The sequence below is a fragment of the Lutra lutra genome, chromosome 8 (genome assembly GCF_902655055.1).
Source record: "Lutra lutra chromosome 8, mLutLut1.2, whole genome shotgun sequence".
Classification (NCBI taxonomy): Eukaryota; Metazoa; Chordata; class Mammalia; order Carnivora; family Mustelidae; genus Lutra; species Lutra lutra.
The window spans coordinates 6,513,130-6,522,171 of NC_062285.1; the positions used below are offsets into that span (position 1 = coordinate 6,513,130).

The 9,042-nt window shown below is 47.6% G+C and overlaps 1 pseudogene; it reads left to right on the forward strand.

The window, feature by feature from the left end:
* The first annotated feature begins 5,322 nt into the window (after nt 1-5,322).
* Nucleotides 5,323-5,673, forward strand: LOC125106388 (developmental pluripotency-associated 5 protein-like; annotated as a pseudogene).
* The last annotated feature ends 3,369 nt before the right edge of the window (nt 5,674-9,042 follow it).

A 9,042-nucleotide genomic window follows, 5' to 3' on the forward strand; every position in this document is an offset into this window, starting at 1 on the left:
AGTCTGGAGAGGCTGGAGAGGCTGGAGAGGCTGGCAAGGTGGAGGGGATAAAGGGAGTTGAGTGAAAAGAGCAATTTAGAACCGAGAGGAGAGAATCAGGACCGCCACTCAACAGTGAAATACTGAAAGCAAGACCACAGCCATTGTGGGTTTTAGTGTTTTGTTTTGTTTTTCACAGATGTTTTTCCTTAAAAATAAGCGAAAGTATGGATCTGAGTGCCAGGGATGGGGTCGAGGTAAGAACATGGGGGACACAGGTCTCCTAGAGCTCCCTAGAGCTCTGCCTCTGCACTTTAGGACCCCATGTTCCAGAGCACCGACTTGTACCAGGTGACCTTCTTAATTCTTGGATCTTAAGTGCTTTTAGTACCTGTTGATCTCTAGGATCTAACAACAACTAAAAATGCCAAGGTTTCTGGAAGACGCGTGATTCCTGACTCTTTTTCAGACACCAAAATGCCCTCATCCTCCCCGTGAGTGAGTTCTCTGCAGGAGAGTGGGTGCAGGGGATTCACGGAACCCAGAACCTCCATCTCTGGGCACACTTCCTATCCCTGCTTTCTCAAACAACATCCTCGAGGCTTCCCAGAAACCTCCCCCTTCATAGGAGTTAAACATTATTTCTTTTCCGCACTTAACCTTGACCCTCAGCAAACTTCATTCAGCTGAGGCGTCAAGTTTCAGCAAGTGAGGGGGAGATTCGCAGCCCGTGAAGGTGCTCCAAAGGGCTGGGTGTGACCTCCTGACCTTTATCTGGAAGGTGTTTCCCTGTGGCAAGCTCTTTGTACAGAGGACTGAAGAGTTCCGTCCCTTCTCTCTTGGGCTCTCTTTTCCTTATGGTCAAAGGAGGAAGCCCCTTCTGAGTTGTAGGCCAGGATCTCGTGATGGGCTCCTCTTCTTTATTTCCAAAGGACCCAGTAAATGATGGGCCCCTTCCCCCTTCCAGAACCTGTTGGACTTTCCTAGTTCAATGCCCTGTGCTCTGTCCACCCTTCCTCGAGCACAGCTTTTTCCACCCAAGGCTGCAGAGAAGGAGGTGTGAGCTGCTGAAATAAATACAGAAGCTCAAAACCCTGCAGCATGGCTTGGGCTGGTATTCCCAGCTTCAGGAAACAAAACATACTCCTTCTCCCCTCCCCCACCCAGCCATGAACTTGTTCTATGTGTTATTTTGCTATTTGAGAATATCGATTAGGAGCCGCTGCCCCTGTCCCAGCCCCACCAACGGTTTAAATCCTGCAGGTTGAAATGCTTGGTCCCTCAGCTCCTGACTTTCTTCAAGGACACCTGCAGCCCAGTCTAGTCTCCTATGTCCTTCATGCTTGAGCACAGATTTGCTGAAACGGCCTCCGCTGGGCCCTTCCCCCTGAACACCCCTGCCCAGCTCTGGAGTGGAGACGAGTGACTGGGATGAGTAGATCTACCCAGTGCCCCCACCCCCTGCATTCCCCAGGCTCTGGTGGAGTCCTTTACGGAGCTTATGGCCACTGAATTCCTCTGGGGTGGGATGCAGAGGTCATCTCCCTGTACCCCCTTCTGCCAACATCAAGAATCTGAGTGATGTCTGACCATGGCTCCGGAAAAAGTCTGTGGTCACCGAATTACATCTTACCTGGAGAAGTCATCCTGCGTTTGGATGCCGTGATCCGCCGTAGAGAATTCGAACAGCCCAGAAAAGTGCATGCTTCACAAATACCCCCAAACCAGCCAATTCCTCCTCAGTACTCCGACGAGGCATGTTGGAGTTCCCTGCTGGACCCTTGCTAAGTGGGCACATATTGGACACCTTCCTTCAGAATTCGAAGTGGTCCAAGAGTCACGGGTCTGCCCTGGCCCGGAAGATTGTTTGAGATGCCGTATTCCCCCAGCAGGTCTTTACGCTCAACACAATCCCTGTCGGAATGGTGGTCACTCTTACTTTGCAGAAATTCTCGAACCAATCCTCAAATTCATAGAGAAACACAAGGGACCCCAAATAACGCAAAAATGGTCTTGAAGATCAAGAACCCAGCGGGAGGACTCACGCTTCACAGTTTCAAACCTTGTTGCAAAACTGCATTAACCGAGGTGGCAGGGCCATAGCGACAGACATGTAAGTCAGCAAACAGAACTTGGAGTCCAAAAATAAACCTTTGCCCTAATGGCCAGCTGATTTTCGACAAGTATGCCAAAACGAAGCAATGGAGAAAGAAAAATCTCTTGAAGAGAAGGTACTGGAAACACCGGACATCCGCAGGTGTCGCTGCAAAAGGTAGTTTCCCTGGGGGAAGCCAGGAGCTTGGTAGTCATACTGGGATTGTAATGGTTTTATATAGAGCCGGGAGTATTCTAGACATTCATAGGCAGAAACGAAACTGGGTTTGAAGAACTACCAAGACCAGAGAGCACAGCTGCTCTGCCCGTCTCTTCAGAGACCCTGAAAGAGGAACACAGGAGAGACTGCTTCCCCAGGGACGTCGTGCAGCTGCTGGGGGTGCTGGGGGCTTGCCCCGAGAGGCGGCCACACTTGCCAGCCTGCACGGAAGAAGCCCGTTCGCCGGATTTTCAGGCGGCTGGTGTGGTGGCTCATGCAGAGGTCCCGGAGCCGCGGGAGAGAGCTCTCGGCACAATTCCAGCTCTGGAACGTTGCTCCAGAAATGACTCACAAATAACCCGGATGACAAGATGCTGGACATCAGCGGTCACCAGTGGAATGCAAATCAGACCCACGCTGAGATGCCACCTCACGTCCTCAAGGCTGAGATCAAAGACACAGAAAATCGGTGGGCGAGGAGGTTCGAGAATTGGAGCCTTCCCACGCTGCTGGTGGGAATCCGAATGACTGCGCCCAGCAGGCTGGCGGGTCCTCCGAGAGTTAGACTGAGGGTTTCCGTACAATCTAATCATCCCGCTCCTAAGTACAGGCCCAAGAGAACGGAAAACATCGGTGCGTACAAAAACTTATCCATGAATGTCCGTGGCAGCGCGATTTGTAACAGGCAAAGAGCGGCAATAACCCAAGTGTCAGTCGACAAATGTCCTTGTACCTGTGGTTTATCCCCACCGGGGAATGTTACGCACCCATTAAAGGAGTGAAGCAGGCTCTGTGCGGCCACGGGGATGAACCTTGAAAACATCTTGCTACGTGAAAGAAGCCAGGCACGAAAGGCTACATTTTGTACGATTCCATTTACCCACCGTTTCCAGAAGAGCCACAGACACAGATCAGCAGTCTGTAGGAGCTGGGGGAGGGAGGAGTACAGAGTGACTCCTTAGCCCCAGAATTTCTTTTGGAGGGTGGTGGAAACGTTCTGGAACTAGGTAGCATGATGATTGCACCACTTCAGGAACATGCAAACGCCAGGGGCCTGGATGCTTTAAGATGGCCAAATTGTAAATCTCTGGCGAAATTTGTTTCCATTTAAAAAGTGCAAGAAGAAGGGCGCCTGGGTGGCTCAGTGGGTTAAGCCTCTGCCTTTGGCTCAGGTCATGATCCCAGGGTCCTGGGATCGAGCCCCACATTGGGGAGCCCCACATTGGATCCCACAGCGGGGAGCCTGCTTCTGCCCGTCTCTCTGCCTGCCTCTCTGCCTTACTTGTGATCTCTGTCTGTCAAATAAATAAATAGAAATCTTTTTTAAAAATGCAAAAAGAAGAAGAAGAAGAGGAGGAGGAAGAGGAGGAGGAGGAGGAGGAGAAAAAAGAAGGAAACCTGGTAAAGTATGTGGTTCTGGCCCAGAGGCAACCCTTGCCCCTTTGTTTGCCCAGGGCCCCTCTTGGCAGCCCGAAGGAGCATGAGGTCTGTCTCTTTCAGCCACGAAGAGGGCGTCTGTATCTTGAACGGGCTCTTTTTCCCCCTTCCCTAGAGCAGATGGGAAGATTCTCGGCAGGCCTCCTTTCCGACATATTCTCAGCAAATACAGGCGAAGGGAGAGGACTACACGTTAGATACCGTCGGCTTGATCTAGGCAGCAAAATACCAAGACAGGAGACTCTCAGCTGCGGCCAAACCAGACCCCTGTGTTCTCGGGATGCGTTGCAGAGAACACAATCTTTAACCAGGCTGTTCCCTGGCTCCTCTAGGTCTAACCAGCTAGCAGCTCAGCTGGCGCTGCAGGCACGGTGGGAAAAAGTCACTGCCCTGCACCTTCACTGCAACAGGTTGAAAGGGCTGATTTACGACTCTTGGCAGGAACAGCTTGGCTCCGTGCCAGGGGACGTGAGGGCAGCTGCCCCAAAGGCTGGTCCGCTTGGCACTCCCCCACCCCACCCACCGCAAGGGACGGAGCTCCGGGTTCCCGACTGCTCTGGGTTTGAATATAGGGAGACAGCCAGAAACTCCGGGGATGAACTGGAAAGTTGAGGGGCACCTCCTGGGAACGGCCCTGACCAACCCAGAGTTAAAGCAACAATGTTGCTCTTTTGCTCCAAAACTTTCTCCGCAGACTCTCGCCCAGGCAAGCTTGCCGAGCTGTCTAGTGCCGTCCTTCGGATCCCGCTGTATCTTCCTCAAACCAGCCTGACAACCCTCCACATCTGATTCTTGTTGTTTGAAGACGACCAGCATCCCTCTTCTCTCAGGGCCACAGAAGGGGACAGGTTAGCATATCCTGATACAGGTGGCCACAGGACAGTGTTTATGGTGGTGTGTCTTTCCCTCCCAGGGAGGCCTGCATCTTAAATGCTGACTTCTGGACCCTACCTGCACACAAAGAAGTGAATCTTTAATGGATGTTTATTTTCCTGGAAGAACGAGGTGGGAGTGGGAGCTTAAGGCATCTCTTAAAAATTCACTTTGAGCTCAGTGTCCTTATAAAGTAAGGCCATTCTTGCTGGCCGACTGTGACTGTGTGTTGGGGACAAAACAGGGACTCTGGCAAAGCTGGCCTTTGGGGTGGTCTGACAAAGTGAGGCACAGGAGCACGCGGACAAAGGAGGGAGTTGGGGAGAAAAGGGTGTTTAAAAGTGACGATACAGTGAGCTCCTGTGAGGAAGAGTCCTGTCCCAACTACTGGCGCATTTTATTTTTTTTAAAGATCTTATTTTATTTATTTATTAGAGAAAGAGAGAGCACAAGCAGCGGGGAGCAGCAGGCAGAAGGAGAGGGAGAAGCAGGCTCCCCACTGAGCAGGGAGCCCCATGTGGGACTCGATCCCAGAACCCCGGGAACATGACCTGAGCAGAAGGCAGACGCCCAACTGACTGAGCCACCCAGGCGTCTCCTGGCACATTGGATCACTGTCCTTCTCTTTAAAAATTCTTCAATATTGCCTCTGGTGTGGAGGCCCCCAGTGACTCAGGCCTAGCCCAGGTCGGAGCGTGGTTAGTTTTGAGGCGCTCCAGATGGGGATGCTCCTGGAACGAAAAGATATTCCACCGTGGGTAGAAAGTCTGGAAGACTTGAAAGATCCCGAGGTGTTGCAGATCCAGATGCAGGCCTTGGAGGCTCTGCTTGGCCCAGCAGGATCTCGAATCCTGTACATCGAGCGAGCGAGCAAAGTCATACTCGAGCTAAAGGTTCTGGAACCCTTGGACTTCACGGAGGTCGTGGTTTATGGCTGTTACTTATGCAAGCTCAGGGCTTGGTGGATGCTCCAGCCCGTGGCCAAATGGCACTGCCAGCAACAGGAATAAGTGATGCTCAAAATTGAGGACACCGTGAAAGCCCTGGAGCTGGGTCCTTGGATGAAATGAAGCCAGTGTGCAGCCCCCTACCTGGGATCAGGATTTGAAGAGTAAACTGTGTCTCCAGAGGTGGAGCAGTGTCTCCAGTGTCTCCAGTCTGACAAGGAAAAACCAGCTGATCTTTGGGTCTCCACCTTGGTCTCAGTCCTAACGTGGCTTCCTCCCAGGTTTGCTAATTAAAGGATAATTTTTTTAAATACCTCAATGTTTTTGGATTACTGACTTTAATAGGTACATAAAAGTTTTTAAAACTTATCAGAACGGGAATGCCGAATGGCGAAGCAGATTCTTACAAAACCACACACGCTCTTCCCGTGTGATAGAGCAGCTGTGCTCCTTGGGATAAATCTTATGATTTATAAATCTTACGAATCTTATCAAAGAAAACTTACGCCCCTGCCACCTGCCCGTGGATGTTTCTAACAGCTGCATTCGTATTTGCTAAAACTTGCCTGTGGCCACGACATCCTTCAGGAGACGAGGCCATCTGCAAGCTGGGATATTACACAGCACTTAACAGAAATCCGTTTTCAAGCTGGGAAATACAGAGAGGAACCTACAATGCCTATCGCTAAGTCAAAGAGGCCAGTCTGAAAAGGCTCCGTGTTGTCTGATCTCAGCTGTAGGACATTCTGTCTCGAGGCAAAACTATGCAGACTGTAAAGAGATCAGTGGTTGCCAGGGACAAATCGGCCGGAACCCAGGGGATGTTTAGGGAAGCAAAAGTCCTCTGCGCGATACCCCGAAGATGGATGCATTTATTCAAGCCTGTATGGGGTCCACCAAGAGTGACCCCAGTATAGACTCTGGGTGATAACACTGTGCAGGGTAGGTTCATGGATTGTGACAGCTATCCTCTGCTGGGGAAAGGATGCGGAGAGCAGGGGTGGTGGCGTGGGGGTGGGGGGGTGGGATTGTATGCGTGTGGGGCAGGGGGCATATGGAAAATCTCTGTACCTTCCCCTCAGGTTTCCTGTGACCCTAAAACTGCTCTAAAAATATAAAGTGCTCTTTTAAAAAGTTTACCAGTATTGATAATTTTCCTAAAGATTAAATATATTCTTTTTTTTTTTAAAGATTTTATTTATTTATTTGACAGAGAGAAATCACAAGTAGGCAGAGAGGCAGGCAGAGAGAGAGGAGGAAGCAGGCTCCCCGCTGAGCAGAAAGCCAGATGTGGGGCTTGAACCCAGGACCTGGGATCATGACCTGAGCCGAAGGCAGCGGCTTAACCCACTGAGCCACCCAGGCGCCCCAAGATTAAATATATTCTTAAATGGCCATTGCCTACGTCCACCAGGAAGAAACATAGTGAATTTCAGGGCAGAAGAACTCCTTGTCTCGAAACCCTCAAAAAATTACCAACCATGTTATTGCCGTCTGCAGGGTTATAAATAGTCTCCCATTAATATGGATAATTATCTTTTCATAAGGGTTAATTTAGGATCTTAGGCTCTTTTTTTATTTAAAATTCATAAGCTCTTCTCACATTTATTTTTCTTTATTAAAACGTAAATTTTGCCTTACTACTTTCACCGTACTAGTTCATTACAGAGAACTGAGAAAACAGAAAGCAAAAGGTCCTCCATAATTCTACCACTAGGGATTCTTCCTGTAATTTTTTTCTATGCATATTGATTTTTAAAACTCAAGATCATACTATATTTAGTACAATCTTTTTATATTCAGTGGATAGCTGCTTTCCATTTCTGGCTCCCACATGACCCAGCTGACTGTCCTTTCTCCACTCTCATAAGCTGGTTTGTTTTGATCTCTCAACATTTTGCCTTTTTACTTTAATTATCTGAGTAGACTTCAAAGGAAGAGATTGACTGAGACGATCTACAATGTCATTTTGAACAGCTGAGTAGTTTTGTATAAATACACAATTCAATTAGCTAATTCCCTTTTGGTTATATATTAACTTTTTGCTATTTCTTGGCCATTCAGAAGAGCACTATAATAAATATCACCATGCTGAGATCTTTGCAAGTGTTTCCTTAGGGTAAATTATTAGATAAACAATTACAGGTTCAAGGAAATTAGTATCATTTCTGCAGTCCATCCCTAATAATAGTTTGCATGAATATTCCTGTTTTCTTCACCCTGGCCAACATTAACTTGACAACTGAAAAAAGAAACCATTCTGCCAATTAAAGGAGCTAAAAATACTATCTCCCAGTATTAATTTACATTATTTAATCGCTGGAGTTGTAGAAACTTCCGTATACTGATCACTCCATCATTATGCTACATTATGAAGTACTCATTTCACATCTTTATTCATTTTCTTCTATTTATTTGCTCACTACATCCTCTTGACTTTTGAGTGGACTCTTGTTTTTAAAGATTCTATTTATTAATTTGAAAGGAAGAGAGAGAGAGAGAGAGCACACGAGCAGTGGGAAGGGGCAGAGGGGGAGAAGCAGGCTCTCGGCTGAGCAGGGAGCCCGATGTGGGACTTGATCCCAGGACCCTGAGATCATGACCTGAGCTGAAGGCAGACGCTCAACAGACTGACCCACCCAGGAACCCCCAAAGAGGGCACTCATTTTTAAAATTAAGGGCGTTACACTTCTGATGGTCACATATTTTAAAGTTCTTCCTCCTCATTAGCCATTTGCTTTTAATTTTACATATGAAATATTTTGATATGCATTAAACATAGATTTGTATCATCATGTGGTTTATTCCTTCGGTGTCGTAACTAGAAAGTAGTTCACCTACCCAAGATTATGTAATTACCTACTTTCATTTTTAAGTGGGTACATTAGAAAAACAAGAAAATACCATAACACTTAGAAATCAAACACTTAAATGACTTAAAATGGACACATAAAGCAACATATACTAAAATAAAGACAAAATCCATTACTAGACCTTCTCTAAACTTTAGGCATACTGAAAGTTACCAATTATGAGCCGTTCCTTCTGCAGGAAAACAGAGGCATTCTATCTCAGAATGAATTTCTTTTTAAAAGCCTTCCATCCTGCCTCAGATGCATCTGGATTATTTAAGCCATTAAACATTACCAGGGAAAAAATAAGACAAGAAAATATTAAGGAATTCAGGTGGCAAAGACTTTTAACTATTTGTCTCTTTCCTGGGGATAAAATTACACAGAGTCAGTGAGGAGAGAAAATTCACTCTGGACCTCCAAATTCTACCACCCCATTCTTTTGTGTGGGGAAGTAAGAACAGTTATCATCTTCATGGAAAATGCTCTCATTTAGTGGATTGTGGAGTTCATCAGGGACCTGGTTCCTATTCAGAAATGTCCCTGGAGAATCTTGAGTTGTCCTCCGCTCAAGGCTGTAGCCCATAATCCACGTGATTATATGTATTACCATTTTTGGGGTCTTGTGGCTAGCAAGAGA